This window comes from Chinchilla lanigera, unplaced genomic scaffold (genome assembly GCF_000276665.1).
Source record: "Chinchilla lanigera isolate Chin_1 unplaced genomic scaffold, ChiLan1.0 scaffold00117, whole genome shotgun sequence".
Taxonomy (NCBI): domain Eukaryota; kingdom Metazoa; phylum Chordata; class Mammalia; order Rodentia; family Chinchillidae; genus Chinchilla; species Chinchilla lanigera.
Window position 1 is genome coordinate 3,992,926 of NW_004955518.1, and position 14,962 is coordinate 4,007,887.

Here is a 14,962-nt window from a genome sequence, read left to right on the forward strand (position 1 = left end):
TTTCCACATTACCTATTACTAATCTCACACTGTTTTGTAAATTAGCTGAGGCTATAGAAGTATCTGTGAATTGAGACAAATGATCTGTCTATATTGCTTATGAAAACAACACATTATCCAGTCATAACGGGCCCATGAAAACTGCCTATACAAACAATCAAGCACCCATTAATTCACATATATCCCTCTTTTTTTTTTTATTGAACTCATGAGCTCACACTTGCCAGGCAGGCACTGTGCCACTGAGCTATATCCCCAGCCCCCCATTAATTCACAAAAGGCACTTGGGTTCCAGGTAGAACACAGTCCATCCGATCTGGTTTGAAATTCTAGTTCCACCAATTACTAGCTATGTGACCTTCAGTGGCTCACAATTTTCTCAACCACCAACCAGGGGCTGCAGTTTCATCTTTGGAAGGGTCAGCTAGAGGAACATTACAGGAAGTTTTTGGTATGGGGGACTGCTATTCTCTGAGTTGCTTCAGGACACTGAAGAAAACACATGCTGGGAGTCACATCCACGCAGATTCACTCTGGTCTCCCCTAACTCTGTGTGTCTCAGGCACGGTATCTCTGAGTGTCATTTTCTCACTCACTGGGACACTTCATTTATCTGTGGAGAGGAGCAAATGAGATCACAAATACTGTAAATAAAGCTCCTAGCACAGAGTGCTTATCATTCTGATTTTTTTTTAAGTGTTTCACATCCCCTGTGAGCCAGAGAACTGAGGCACACTTTCTGTCTCAGGGAGTTTCCAACTGGTCCAGAAGGAGACCTGCATAGGTGGGCACACCTGCCGCTGTGCTGCCATGGCAGCCGTGAGAGCTAAGCAGCCTTGCTGCAGTCGCCAGGTCCCAGGGCCAGGGAAGGACTCTGACAGGGAGGCAAATTCCATGGGGTTCAGAGGCTGATGTGCAGCCCGTGGCATCTTCCGCAGGGCCAGAACCCTCCGGCAGATGGAGGAAGAAAGGACACAACTCTTTCCCACAAGAATCAGTCTTGTTATCAGTCACAGCAGGGACTGAGCAGTCACAGACAGCTCAGTAAGTGACACCATGTGGCTCACACCAGGGCACAGGGTGAAGGGTCGGAGAGTTCTCGTTTAGTTCTGAGACACTTGCATCCCTCCACCAAGACTCCCAGCTTTTAGAAGAGTTACCTCTGATACTTACATACTTGTCTGCTAAAACAAACAGCAAAGATTTTAAAGGAGAGATTAGATTTTCACATACAGGTACTAATGATCGGGACTTTGCCTTGTTTAAATACCCCACAGCCACACTGTCGCCGGTTGCTGTTTCTGACTTACAGCGCTAACCTCCAGACCTCCCTCAGGGGAAGGCCCTGGAGGAGACCGAGGATCTTTCAGTTCCTGCTATAGAGGCAGCAGGGTCAAACCCAATGAGAGGGGGAGGTGCTAAGGCTGCCATTTAAAATGGTTCCAAAAGGTAAACTTTGAGAGAAAAATATAAACAAATGTGGCCCGTCACGCCAATCCAAAGACCTAAGTTGAGCTCAGGCTAATAAACTGCTAAGGCAGTAAACGAAGTCCAAGCAAATCACTTAAGGAAAAGACCTCGACTCAATGATTCAGGCAGCAGAGGCCATGAAAATTGCCCCGAGGAAATCAGGGGACCCGGGCTCCACGCCAGCTGTGTCTCTAGCTAGCTTTAAGCATCACGCAGGGAAAGCTCCGGTAAGGCTGGCCGTGCGGGAGGCGGTCCCGCCTGGGCCCAGCTCGGCCGGGATCGGCTGGGTTCCGCCTCGCCGCCTGCCCCGGCTCTAGAGCGGATTCCGGTTCCGGGTCGGGCGCTTCCTCTGCCCCTTGCTCTCCTCGGGTTCGCAGCCGCGTGTGCGCCAAGTCTGCCGGCTTTTTAGGCACGGCTCACTGCCCGGTGACCCCAGGTCCAGGTCGGGAGCTTGCCCGGAGTGCGCATCCCCAGCCCTGCGACCTCGTCGTCCAGACCTGGACAGCCGGTCGGGAGGGGATGAGAGCAGCCCGGGGTTGGTAAAGCACACTCCTGGGTATGGGAGGGGGGTGGGGGCGTCCAGCCTCTGGGTGTGGATCTGTCCCCTGGCTCCCTTCCCTCGGGCCCTGTTCCCCTGCCCTGCTTGCTGGCCACCACGGAACAAGGGTCCTTACTTCTGCAGTGATGTTTCTGCTTTGGAGCTGGCCTCCCAGGGACTGAACCCCCTGAAACTCAGTGACAGAAAAAGCTGACTAATTACTGAGCTGCATCCCGGCCTTTGTTTGTCTGTTTGTTTTGAGACAGTCTTGGTGAAATGCCCAGGCTGAGCTTGAATTTGCAGTCCTCCTTCCTGCTCCTCCCAGAGTGCTAGGGTAGATATCCACCACAGCTCCTGGCTCTCATTTCATGTTTAATAACGTTTTCTTCCACCATAGCCCTGAGTTCTACGCTGCACACCATTCCCCTGTCGTGTCATCTTCTTCCTTCTCCTTCAAGCCACTTTATCTTTACATGGCTTAGGATGGCTTTAGCCTTGTGTATTAGCGCATGTGTGATCCCCAAGCACCCAGATCAGCCTGTCTCAGTCTCAAAGGGCAAGGATTGATGGGTGCTTTTTTTCAGGGGATAAGTAGTAATTGGGTAGGTAAACTGAGAACCCTCCTTCTGACCTACATCAAAAGGCCTCTCAGTTCTCAGAAGACTCATTAATTTAACAAATTTTTAGAAAACATTTGTTGAGCACTTACTATGTATCTAGCACTGTTCTAGGTATTTCTTCTCCATTTCTGCTGGCGGGACTAGGACTATAGTAAGGAGACTGAGGCACACCCTCCAGATCCTAAATTTTAGAGTTGTGACAAGGAGCTCAGTCATTAAGAAGAAATATATTTCAAACCAGCATTTTAAAATTAAAAACTAATGCAAAAATGTCCATGATGATCAAAACACCCATTTTAAATAAAGACAGCATCCAATAGACCAGGGTTAGAGCAGGGAGAGTGCCTCCTTTTCACATCCCAATTTCCTGGCTCCAAAGCTGCCTGATTCTCTGCTCCTAGGCCTCAACATCTCCCCGAATCATGGAGTTGGTGGAACGGAGCCCAGACTCCGCAAGAAAATGGCCATAAGCCATCTCCCCCACATCCCCTAGCAGTTGAACCAATATGCCATTTTTATCACAGCCTAACATCCCATGTGTACTTTGGTCTGTTTCCAAACTGGCTCCTTTCTATTTCATATTTTCAATATCTATCATGACCACATGCTCATATCTCTAATAGTTTTTTTAAGACATTTTAATTGTTGCAATACATCATCATTGAATAACACAACTCACTGGCATATCATGATTTGTGAGCATAGCATTGTTATAATTTTTTGTCTTTTTTCTATTTAAAGTAACATCATGTGACCTAAGTCTCCTAGTCAGATGTGGAACTGTACAGTTGCTCCACGACTCAGCAATTATTAGAACACTGGGTAGTGGGAACACAAAAACAAGTCATGTTTTTTGCCCATACAGTGTGGAATAAACAAATAAGAAATCTGACATATTACTGTGATGGTAGACAACTAAAAGTTTTCTATTTCCAGCCTGGAGCAAGGAGAAATGTCACGTGTCATAAATAGTCCAAGAAATGAGAACAGAATAGGCCAAAGTACCTGCCTGTGTGACTCATCCTGTATTCTCAGGATTCTCCACATAAAGGCAATAGGATGTATTTAGTTTTTTTTTTTTTTTTTTTTTTTGGTTTTTCTCCGGTACCGGGAACCGAACTCACGACCTTGCGCTTGCCAGGCAGGCGCTTTTGCCGCTGAGCTAAATCCGCAGCCCCGGATGTATTTAGTTTTATAATGTCTTTTGAAGAGCAAAAGGTTTGAATCTTGATGTTCTAGTACAGTTTTTCCTTTATAGTTTGTAGAGGGTTTTGTTTGTTTTGTTTTTTGTTTCTTGTTTCTTGTTTAAGAAAACATTGCCTGACACAAAATCACTAAGATTTTATCCTATGTTTTCTTCTAGCCATTTTATAGTTTGGGTTCTTACATTTAGGTCTATGCTCATTTTGAGGTTGGTGTTTTGGTTTTTGATTTGTATGAGTGTTGAGGTAAAGGTCAAAATTAGTATTTTGTATGTATATATTCTTTTGCCCTGGCACCATTTGTTGGAAAGATTATCTTTTTCCTCAGTTATATTGTCTTAGATATTTTGTAAAATATACCTGGTCAGATAGGCTTGGAATCCTTTGTATTTCATTTATTTCTTTATCTTTTTTTTGTTTTTACACTTGCTTGATTATTCTGGCTTTGTAAGTCTTAAAATCAGGTGCTAAAATTAGTCCTCTGACTTTCTTCTGTTTCACAATTGCTTTGTATTCTAAAAGCTTTTGCATTTTCACTTGTTTTAGAATGCCATTATCAATTTCTATAAAAAAGCTAAGATTTTGATTGTAATAGTAATGAATAAATCAACCTGGAGTGAATGGACATTTTATGACTAGTGGTCTTCCAATCCATGAGTGTATTATATACCTCTGTGTTTAGTTAGGGCTTCATTTCTTTCCACAATATTTTCTCCTTTTCTTTTCTTTTTTTTTTTTTTTTTGTCTTTTTGAGACAGGGTCTCACTATGCAGCTCAGGCTGGCCTTGAGCTCACTTCATAGCCCAGGCTGGCCTCGAACTCACAACAATCCTCCTGCCCAGCCTCCCGAGTGCTGGGATTACAGGCATGCAGCACCACACTTGGCCTTACCTACTTTTCTATACACTGTTTTTGCCAGCACCTCCTGACTTCTGAATCTATTGGTTCTTCCAGTCTTAGTCTTGCCTAGACCTTTGTAGCACTCATGTCAGCCCACTTAGGGGCCCTAGGAAGCTTTCATGGTTGAGGTTAAAGAACACACTGTGCAAGACATCAGCAACAACAGCAGGTAGCATGGACCAGCTCAGAGTGCAAGAGTGCAAGGGCAGCCTGCACCTTTGTTGTAAAATTCTTATACAGGTTGTTATCTCATATTTACATTCTTACATAGTACCATAACCCTGCATGCCTATCTGTGGTAAGTCATAGTTACTGTGCTCCTGCACTAAACTGGGTCATTTCGTCAGGTGTCCTTAGATACCCCTGAGCTTTGAAGCAGTCTGAGTGGTTTCCCACATTTCATCCCTTCAAAGACTAAGGGTATATAAATGTAACATTTTATATTTAAGGGAGCACAAGTACCTCCCTGTGCTGCAGTCAGCAAATCAAAAGCCATGGGTTTTGCAAAACCACCTTTCTCATCTGAGAAATTTTATCCATGAGCAACATCAAAGCCTGATGTGTAACATTCAAACCTGGACCATATGTAGAGCAAGGGCTTCAATCTGAGGGCTAAATTTATGGTACTTGTCCCAGTCAGACACTATTCCTAGTGGCATCCCATATGCAGTAGTCAGTGTTTCTGGTTAGACACTATCTCTAGTGGTCAACCATTGCAATGCCTAGTCAAGGCATCTGTTAAGTTATTTCCTGGTGAGAGAAGGGGTTTATGTCCTGAAACATGATATCCTGCATGGTCAGCTTTTTGGCCATGCTCCCATACATCTTGCCACAGGTCAACACCCCACAAAGGATAGTCCCTATCTGTCATTCCTGAGCTGCCTAAGCCAGCAGCCAGAGGGTCAGCACCCTGAGGAGGGCCCAACTGTCTATGCACATATGTAGGGTGTCTCCTTCATGGATCACAAGCAACCACACTGTCCACAATTCTGCCCACTGGCTTGACCTGCCTATTCCAGTATCAAACCAGAATACTGGGATGCTTTAAGTAATGACCCTTCTGGTTCAGTGTGCTAGGGACCTAACACTTGCTTTCAAGTAGTGTGAATTCTTTCATGTTTCTAACAATCACCATGACTGATGAAATCTTTTCCACAGCACTTACATACATAGGGTTTCTTCCCATTGACCACTATGTGTACTAAAAGCTTTCCCACATTGCTTACATACATAGGGTTTCTCTACAGTGTGCATTCTTTGTTGTATTTTACAATGACATTGTGTACTAAAAGCTTTCCCACATTGCTTACATACACTAGGATTTTCTCCATTATGATTCCTTTCATGGATCATTGAGTGTGCTAGAGGCTTTCAAATTTTCCTTATATACAAAGCTATTCTTGCTAAGGTGAGTTATTTCACTGAAAACAGAGTAGAATTTCCCACCCTGATCATACTCATAGGGTTTCTCTCCAGTCTTGGCCTTGCATCCTGCTGAAAGGAGTGAAATCACTTCAGGTCCTTCCATGTTCATTATGTTTATACAGCTTCTCCTCTGATCTGAAATACCCATATGTCTTCAGTCCAGCGTGAGCTATGGTGGGCATATTTAGTGGGTAGCATTTCTTTACCTCTTCATTTCTGTAAAAAAAAAAAAAAAAAAAAAGTCACAATAAAATGAGTCTCTCTATTAATGATTTACCACATGTTCTGGTTTGTTTCCTCCTAAGAAATTCTGACAATTAACTGAATGCTCTGGAGGATACCTTCAGAATAACCATTCCCAAGAGGGCTATTCATTTAAGAATTTTTAAATTGGTGTATTTTTTAGCCGGGTGTGGTGGCGCACGCCTGTAATCCCAGCACTTGGGAGGCTGAGGCAGGAGGATCGTTGCGAATTTGAGGCCAGCCTGGGCTACAAAGTGAGCTCAAGGCCAGCCTGAGCTGCATAGGGAGACCCTGTCTCAAAAAGACAAAAAAAAAAAAAATTAGCTCTGCTTCCCCTCATTACCTTTAAAGGGAACTTATCCAAAGAAAGATCACATTTGCTGCCCACCACTGATTCTCCTTGATGTATTTAGTCATTCAACAAATAGTTCTTGAGTTCCCACTGGACTTACAGCCACCAGGATAGGAGGTGGGATGTAACTCTGACTCTGAGAGCCGTGGCCATTCCCTTGCCAGCGTGTAAACCCAAGGCCACTGGGTTTGAGCCTGTCCACCGTGCTCAAGCTACATGAGCTTGGGGCATGGTTTTGTTCTCCCTAAGGTTCAATTCCTCCTTTATAAGATGGACATAAGGGCGGTGCCCACCTCCAAGGGAGGTGAGCATCAGTGTGAGACGTAAGGACTGCCCAGCGTGTGATGAGGTAAGAATGAGCTCACTGTGCTGAGGTGCTGGTCTTTGTTATTATTCAAGACATCACAGTCTGGTGGGAGAGGCAGGCACTTCTTATGCAATACCATAAAATGTGTAAGTGGCCGGATGAACAGATGCACATTTGTGGAGAAGGAGCCGAGGCTCAGGGATGCTTCCGCTGGGGAAAATGCCTCCTAAATTCAGACCTGAGCCGAAGCAGGAGGTGGTAGGGACAGTACTGAGGGCAGGGAAAGCATGTATTAAGGCACCGGAGCCTGGGTGGCAGCTGAGGGCACGCCACGTGACTGCAGCAGGGACAATGGACAGACAGGCTGGGCCCATCCCAGTCCGTCCCGCAAGCCACATCAAGGCATTTGGACCTGACCGAGTGGCAAGCCAGCGAGAGCTTTGTGAGTGTGATCCAGTTTGATTTAGAAGTTCACTCTGGCTGGAGAGGGGCAGAGAAAGGATTGGAGGGGCAAAGATGGCCGCTGCCGCAATCTCCCAGAGACAGGTGACAGCAGCCTGGCCTGAGGAGTGACAGAGGAGAAGGAAGCACGGTTAGTACAGCCCTGAGTGCCCATGGATGACCAGTGAGGTCTGCAGGACAGGTGAGCGGGATGGGACAACCGCTCCCATCCCGGTTTGGGTTTGGGGAGGATCAACTAGAGCTCAGAGGGTTTCCTGCAAATTCCTGTAGCATCCAGCCTGGGGCGTCTGTGTCCTAGAAGATGAGCCACACCCTAAGACACTTCAGGAAACTGAGTAGAAACAAAATAGAAAAACACTCTCCCACTACACAGTGCGCCCTTGGGCAGCCCCGACCTGTGCAGGGGAGGGAGTGGATGTGAATATGGATGTCAGGGCAGAAATCCCTGAGGCGCTCCGGGGTCGCCATCTGTATCCAGGCTGGAGAAATTAGGTGCAGAATCCAGCCGGGCAAGAGCTGAGGGGGCCAGCTCAAAGTCCCACTGCCAGCACCCATGCCAAATGAGCTCAGGCAGGCAGAGCACCCGTGTGTAAGTTGCGCCACCCGCTCCTGGAGATTTCAAGATGGAACCAAAGTGGAGAAGGCCAGCTTGGAGCTCAAAACAGGTATGGGGCGGGGGGGGGGGGGGGGGGAAGAAAGGCTAAAATCTTTTTCATTGGAATGTTCATTGCATCACTAATTCTCATAAAAATACAAACATTAAAGATAAGGCTGAGCTCCTTCAGCACCAACCTCAGTTCCAGTCCTTCCTCGCCTCCTCCGAGAAGCGCCCACTCGCCAGGCTCCCGAGTGTGCTCCAAAAGCCTGTGTCTACTAATTTGCTGTGCACACATGTGCCCAAAGGAAGGGCATGATAACACTGTTTTGCAGGGCGTTTCCTTTGCTTGCTCATCGCTGTTGCAGTGAATACACGGGTCCTCCACCTGCAGTTTGCTTGGCTTCATTCCACAGTGTCTAGAGACGAAGCCTGTCCTCGCTAATGGGAGCAGGCTGCAATGCACTCCAGTATTAGGGCTAATTTGGCCATTGCTGCCTCAGGGACACTTGGGACAATGGATACTGCAGTATCTTCAGAAACCTCAAGCTAAGATCTGGAAGCTGGAAGGGCCTGGAAGCTGGGGGAGACTCAGCGAAATCTCCAGTCTGCACAGTGAGGCCGCATTTTGGGGAAGAGGGAAAGCGGATCACTGAAAAGAGTTGCACTGAAGGAGAAGGACTTCCTGTCTAGTCCAGTTCCGGCTTGACCAATGCCATGCTTGGAGGAGGTGAGAGAAGGTCCCCCCCTTAGGTGCAATGACAACCCATGCTGGGGCCAAACCTGATTTCTGAGCTCCAGCAGAGACTCCAGGAACATGGAGGTGCACGGGAGGGGTAACAGCTCTTGAAAAGTCTTCAGGGCTGTTGTGGCCTCCTCACCCCCCAGCACACACTCCTTGTACAGCGTGGCTTCTGTGCTGGGCCCTCTTCTGGAGTGTGCATAGCTCAGCCCTGGCTGGCTCTTTAGGCACGCAGCAGGTCACAAGGTAAAGCTGGTGCAGGCCAGCGACACTGGGGTGGGACAGCAGGGACTCCAGACTGGCCTTATAGGAAGGCAGGGTAGGTAGTCACCACCCTCACCTCTGAGGACTCCAACTAAGGTTCCACAGCTTGTTCAAAACCCTCTCCATGCTGGGTGTGGTGGCGCATACCTGCAATCCCAGCACTCTGGAGGCTGAAGCAAGAGGATTGTTGAGAGTTCAAGACCAGCCTAGGCTACATAAGTAAGCTCAAGGCCAGCCTGAACTGATAATAGAGACCCTGTCTCAGAAAAAAAAAAAAAAAAAGCCCTCTCCTTTGTCCTCTTTTTCAAAACTAAACCACCTGCCAACACCACCAGCCTGAAACTCCACCCCTCAGTAGGAGTAAGAGACTCAACGTCCAGGCAGCACCAGGGCTAGAGGAGGGCTGGAAGATCCTGAGCTGGGCTGCTGCTTTCTCTCTAGCTCAGGCCCTGGCTTTGATCTTCACTATGGGGCAGAGACAAGGGACTCAGCCTATCGAGGGCATGACATACATGGGAGCCTGACCATGCCCTGCCTCCCGCACCTCCAGGGGCTGCAGGCACCCCAAGCTCTCCTCAGACCCTTATTTCTGTCTTCCCAAAGTCACTCAACCCTGGGAACCTCAGCACAGCGGCAGATCAAGCTCAGCCTAACTCAGCCTCTGTCCTGGACCCAGGGAGAGGGAACTGGGGGAAGAGCTGTGGCGACAGGACCCAGCCCAAGCCTTTGCATAACCAAGGAGGTGACCAGCCCCGGTAGCCAGGGGCCTGCAGGTGGGAGTCCCAGGGAAGCCACAGGACAGAGGCCAAGCAAGGAGGGAAGAGCCCTGGGGCCCCATATTAGCTGATTTTAGGTCAGGGGTGCTGAGCATGCTCCCTGCACCGCATCCTTGGCTTCCTCCTCCCTGAGGCTGCACGCCTGCACCTGGGGTAGTTTTGTTCCTCCAGTAAAGCTCGGCCTCAGAGCCTTCCCACCTCCTCACAAACAGCTAGAGGATCCCTGAAACCCTGCAGGTGGTCCCATCATCCCGCCTGGACTCTGGGTGTGGCCAGACATGGCCATCAGGCGTCTTTAGGAATCTCAGGTCAGAGCTCAGGCCACGCTCCAGTCCGGCCCCTTCACGAACAGCTGGGGAAACCGAGTCCCAGCCGTGTAAGGGACCGCAGGCCTCTGGCTCTCGTCCTTCAAGCAAAATAGACTTGCCCCGCATTCCTGCCCCGTCACTCAGCCTGCGGGAACCTTTGCTAGGAGGAAGCCCTGGTGGCCTTTCCCCCAATGGGAATCACCGGAGCAGGCTTCAACCACAAAGACCCCTAGGAAAGCTGGCTCGGCCATGTGCTGCCACCTGACAACGGCTAGGACAGCGCGGCGGCCCCAGGCGACCTGTCCTGGCCCGGCGCTCCGCGCCTGGCTGATATTTGGGGGCTAAATTGCGACGCTCAGCTGCCCCAGCGGCCGCCCGGCCCTTCACTCGGTCGCACAGCGCCCCCTGCCGGCAGCCCAGGACGCTGCCCAGCCCGTCCGGGGCTCTTTTCCCGTCGCTGAGTCCAAGGAGCACAGCCATCCCCGCCAAGGCAGTCTCCAGCCGACCCACAACTTCAAACCCGGGGGCTAGGACATGCTGGTCGCCTTTGTGCGCGCCCCTGCGGCCATGGACGGACGGAGGACCCCGTCCGCTGCTGAGCGCCATAGCCAGCGAGGCACCGCCTTGCTGGGCCTCTCCTTCCCCCAGTGCGCAAGGGGCCTCACCCCACGGCCGACTTGCACTCTGGGCCGCTCGGCCAGCCTTGAGCTGGTGTGACCTGGGACAGTTCACCCCCCGCCCGGCTACTGGCTCCTCTGCAAGAAATGGAGGTTCTGCTCTGCTCCGACACTTCTGCACCGAGGGTCTCTCCAGACTCTGGGCGATGCACCCGGTGGCCTGTCTGCGTGGGGTCCCCGAGATGGACATGCGCTCTCCCTGCCTCTGCCTCTGCCTCTGCCTCTCTCTGTCTCTGTCTCTCTCTGTCTCTGTCTCTCTCTCTCTCTCTCTCTGTCTCTCTCTCTGTCTCTCTCTCTGTCTCTCTCTGTCTCTCTGTCTCTCTCTCTGTCTCTCTCTGTCTCTCTCTCTCTCTCTGTCTCTCTCTCTCTCTGTCTCTCTGTCTCTCTCTCTCTGTCTCTCTGTCTCTCTGTCTCTCTCTCTCTCTCTCACTGTCTGTCTGTCTGTCTGTCTCTCTCCTGCCTCCTCTGGCCAGCCCCAGTCAAAAGCACCCCTCCACATGTCATCGCCCAGGCCACAGAGCTGCCGCGCCCGGGAGAGACCTCTCTCCCCACACCCCGAGAGAGCGCCTCTCACTTTTCTATCCTCCTGACCCCCTGCTTCGGAGCCGTCTGGAGGAAGGGCAAGGTCCACACCCTGCAAGGATGCCATGTGTCCCCCTTCACGTCCTGTCCCATCCCACCCTCGATTTGAGAGTCCCTGAGCCAGCGCGGGCTCCGAGCTCCCGCAGCGCACCTCGCTCACCCGCGTCCCCGTAGGAGGCCAGCTGCCCCCACCTAGGGGACACGCAGGCGTCATGACTTCCGCTCCCGTGCCTCCTGCCCCGCCCGTCCTGCCCATCTGTGCTCCTAGCCCCCGGCTTATTGTCATTACATCCCCTGGCCTCGCCCTACATTACACTGTAATTGCACATTCTTGCTCCAGTTCCTCATCTGTCTTACTCTCTGAATTGTGAACTCCTCGAGGGCTGTCCATTTCATCTCCAAATAACCCAGGTGGCTCCTGGGATCTCCCAGCCCACTTAGCTCTGGTTAAGATGAGCTTTGTGGCGGACACAGCTAATTGCATAGCCAATCACCATTTTCCCAGTCTTCCTTAATGACAGGACCCCAGTTCCTCCAGGGAGGCAGTGTGCCCAGATAACACAGTCTCCTTCCCAGACTCTCTTGCAGCTAAGTGTGACCTCCACCTGGCAGAAGTCACTGGATGGAGTTCTGAGGGAAGTTTTGTAAAAGGGGGCAGATTCATTTATCTGGTCTTTTATTTCTTCCCCTTTTCCCAACCCTGGAACACAGGCAAGATGTCTGGAGGAGCAGCAGCCATAAAGCAACCAAGAGGACTGAAGCCACATACTAAGGTAAAGCAGAAAGAACCTGGGTCCCTGGCAACAACCTTCGGACACTGTAACAGCCTGAGGATTTTTGCATTTGTGACCAAATGCAATCTTAACTGAGGCAAGCACTCTTTCCTTATCAGGAGATGTTCAAAGCCTTCCCCTACAATGCATCAGCCAGTTCCTACTCCCAAGTCCCCAACGTGTTCACATTCTGTGATCAACACTCACATTAAGTACTGGAGAAAGCACCAGCCAGCTGTTTTCACTTTTTTTTTTTTTTGAGGATCTCACTATGTAGCTCAGGGTAAAACAACCCTTTATGATTCTGTAACTGCAAATATATATCATACTTTTGTCAAAGAGCATAGAACGGACAGCTAGCGTGAGCCCTGATGTGAACTGTGGACCTGGGCTGGTAATGACACATCACTGGGGGTTCAGGGATTGTAACAAAGGTGCCCTCTGGTGGGGGACAAAGATGGCAGTGCTGCAGAGAGGACAAAGGTCCCCTGTCCAAACCTGGCAAACAGTGGGATCCTGAAGCCCAAAATGGGAACATTTGGATACACAAGCCTGAGACCTTTGGACCCCAGATACCTTGAATCATTAAGGCTGGAAGAAGTCCACTCTTGTCAGACAAGAGCACCCTCCGAGACACCTGGAAACCATGCAGAAGCTTGCCCAAGGCAGGTATCTCCCAAGATGACGCTGGGCCTTCTCAGGATCTTCCCTTGTCTGCATTTGTGCCTCAGGCTGATGGCTGGGGACAGGATTGGGCACAGTCCGGGCACCGCCGCCCAGTCCCCTCCTGGAAGCAAGCAGCTCTCACACATCAAAGCAGTGTCATCACCTGGCTGGAGAACAGCTGCATGAAACATGGCACAGAGATAGGGTGGATCTTGAGGGTTTAGGCCGAGTACAGCTGGCTAAAGACAGTACAAGGTCCCTTATATTTACGGACCTCCTGGGCCTCTGTATTGTGTCATAACTCATGGTCATATCTTGGCAGAAGGTGCTTGGAACCAGACCTAAGTTGCTACTGAGGGCCTCTTCCAGGCTGGACTTGCTGCAGGCCTATGATTTGGGAGCTGGAGACCCTGGGATGGTTAGTAGAGTATCAAGGAAAGGGTAGAATTCTCAGGAATGGGGGGAACGTTAGAATGGATGTATTTCATGAAAGCACTGAGTTCACTTTATCTCACCAAAGAAATCAGAGCCACCTCCTCCATAAGGCAACTAAAATTGACCACCTAGAGCTAAAAATTCTGAGTGAAGCTACTGTATAAAGATGAGCCTGCCAGGCATGGTAGCGCACGCCTGTAATCCCAGCACTCGGGAGGCTGAGGCAGGAGAATCGTTGTGAGTTCGAGACCAGCCTGGGCTACAAAGCGAGCTCAAGGCCACCTGAACTGCATAGGGAGACCCTGTCTCAAAAAGACAAAAAAAAAAAAAAAAAGATGAGCCAATTAGCAAGCTAAAGTAGCCAAAAGCTTTGAGGTCACACTGGGCCTAACTTAAGCAGACTTTGCAGTTACAGAGGAAATAAACTATTTTGTCACATGTAAATTATACATGGCTTTAACAGGTATCAGAGGACGATTGCCCCAATTAACCACCGCTCTTCTTCAAAACTATTGAAGAGAACTTTTTAAGCAATACTAATTGCCCATATATTTTCCTTTGTGTTGTACAGGATTTAGAGGATTCTACATACATTTCTTCAAATCCCGTTACCTATACCACATTCTCCTTAGGAAAGATTTACTGTTTTCAAGCTGGGTATGGTGGCACACACTTGTAAGTAATTCTAGCACCCTTGGAGGCTGAAGCAGGAGGATTGCAAAAGGGAACCCAGCCTGGGCAGTTTAGCAAATAGACAAAAATCTGAGCTCAAATTTTAAAAGGGCTTAGTGTGACACCCCTAGGTTCAATTTCCAACTCCCCCACTCCCACACAAGGCATATTTTCAAAGAACTACTCAATATACCATTTAGAAAATGAAGAATTGGAAATATTCACTCATTCACAGGTACTGAAACAGGACTTAACCATTAAGGATCTGAAACATGTGTCCCAAAAAATACACATGATGTTTTTGTTTTTTATTTTGGTACCTGGGATTGATCCCCCGACCTTCTTAAGCTGCATCCCCAGGCTTTTTTCTTTTTAAAGACAGGGTCTCACAGTTGAAAAGTTGCCTATTTGGGGTTCAAATTTATGATCCTCCTGCCTCAGCCTCCCAGAACACTACCACTGTCCTGAGTGACAAACTTGAATCTAATTTTAGCCAGAACTTCCCACCTTCACTATTAATAAAAAGCAGATTAAATTATCATTTTAGTTACAAAAATCCTCAGCCTCGAAAGAAATCCAAACTGCAGCAGAGCATGGTGAAGCATGCCTATAATCCCAGCACTTGGGGAGGCTGAGGCAGGATTGCAAGTTTGAGGAAATCCTTGGCTACATGTAAGACCCTATCTCAAACCTTTCAGAAAAAAATACCAGATTTAATCAGAGGAAAAATGCATTCCCCCAGGCAAGAATGGATATTTCACCATGAACTTCACTATCACTTTTTCTAATTCATGTTGTCCTCAGACCATGTTTCTTTCTTAAGTGTCGAGGGCATACTTGATGCGTAGATATTAATTATCACACAGAAGAGGCTCTGTCCACCCACATTCAAGTTCCTGTCTGTTTCCCAGTGCTTTCTGCTCATTCATCCAACAGCTAGGAAGAGCCAAGTA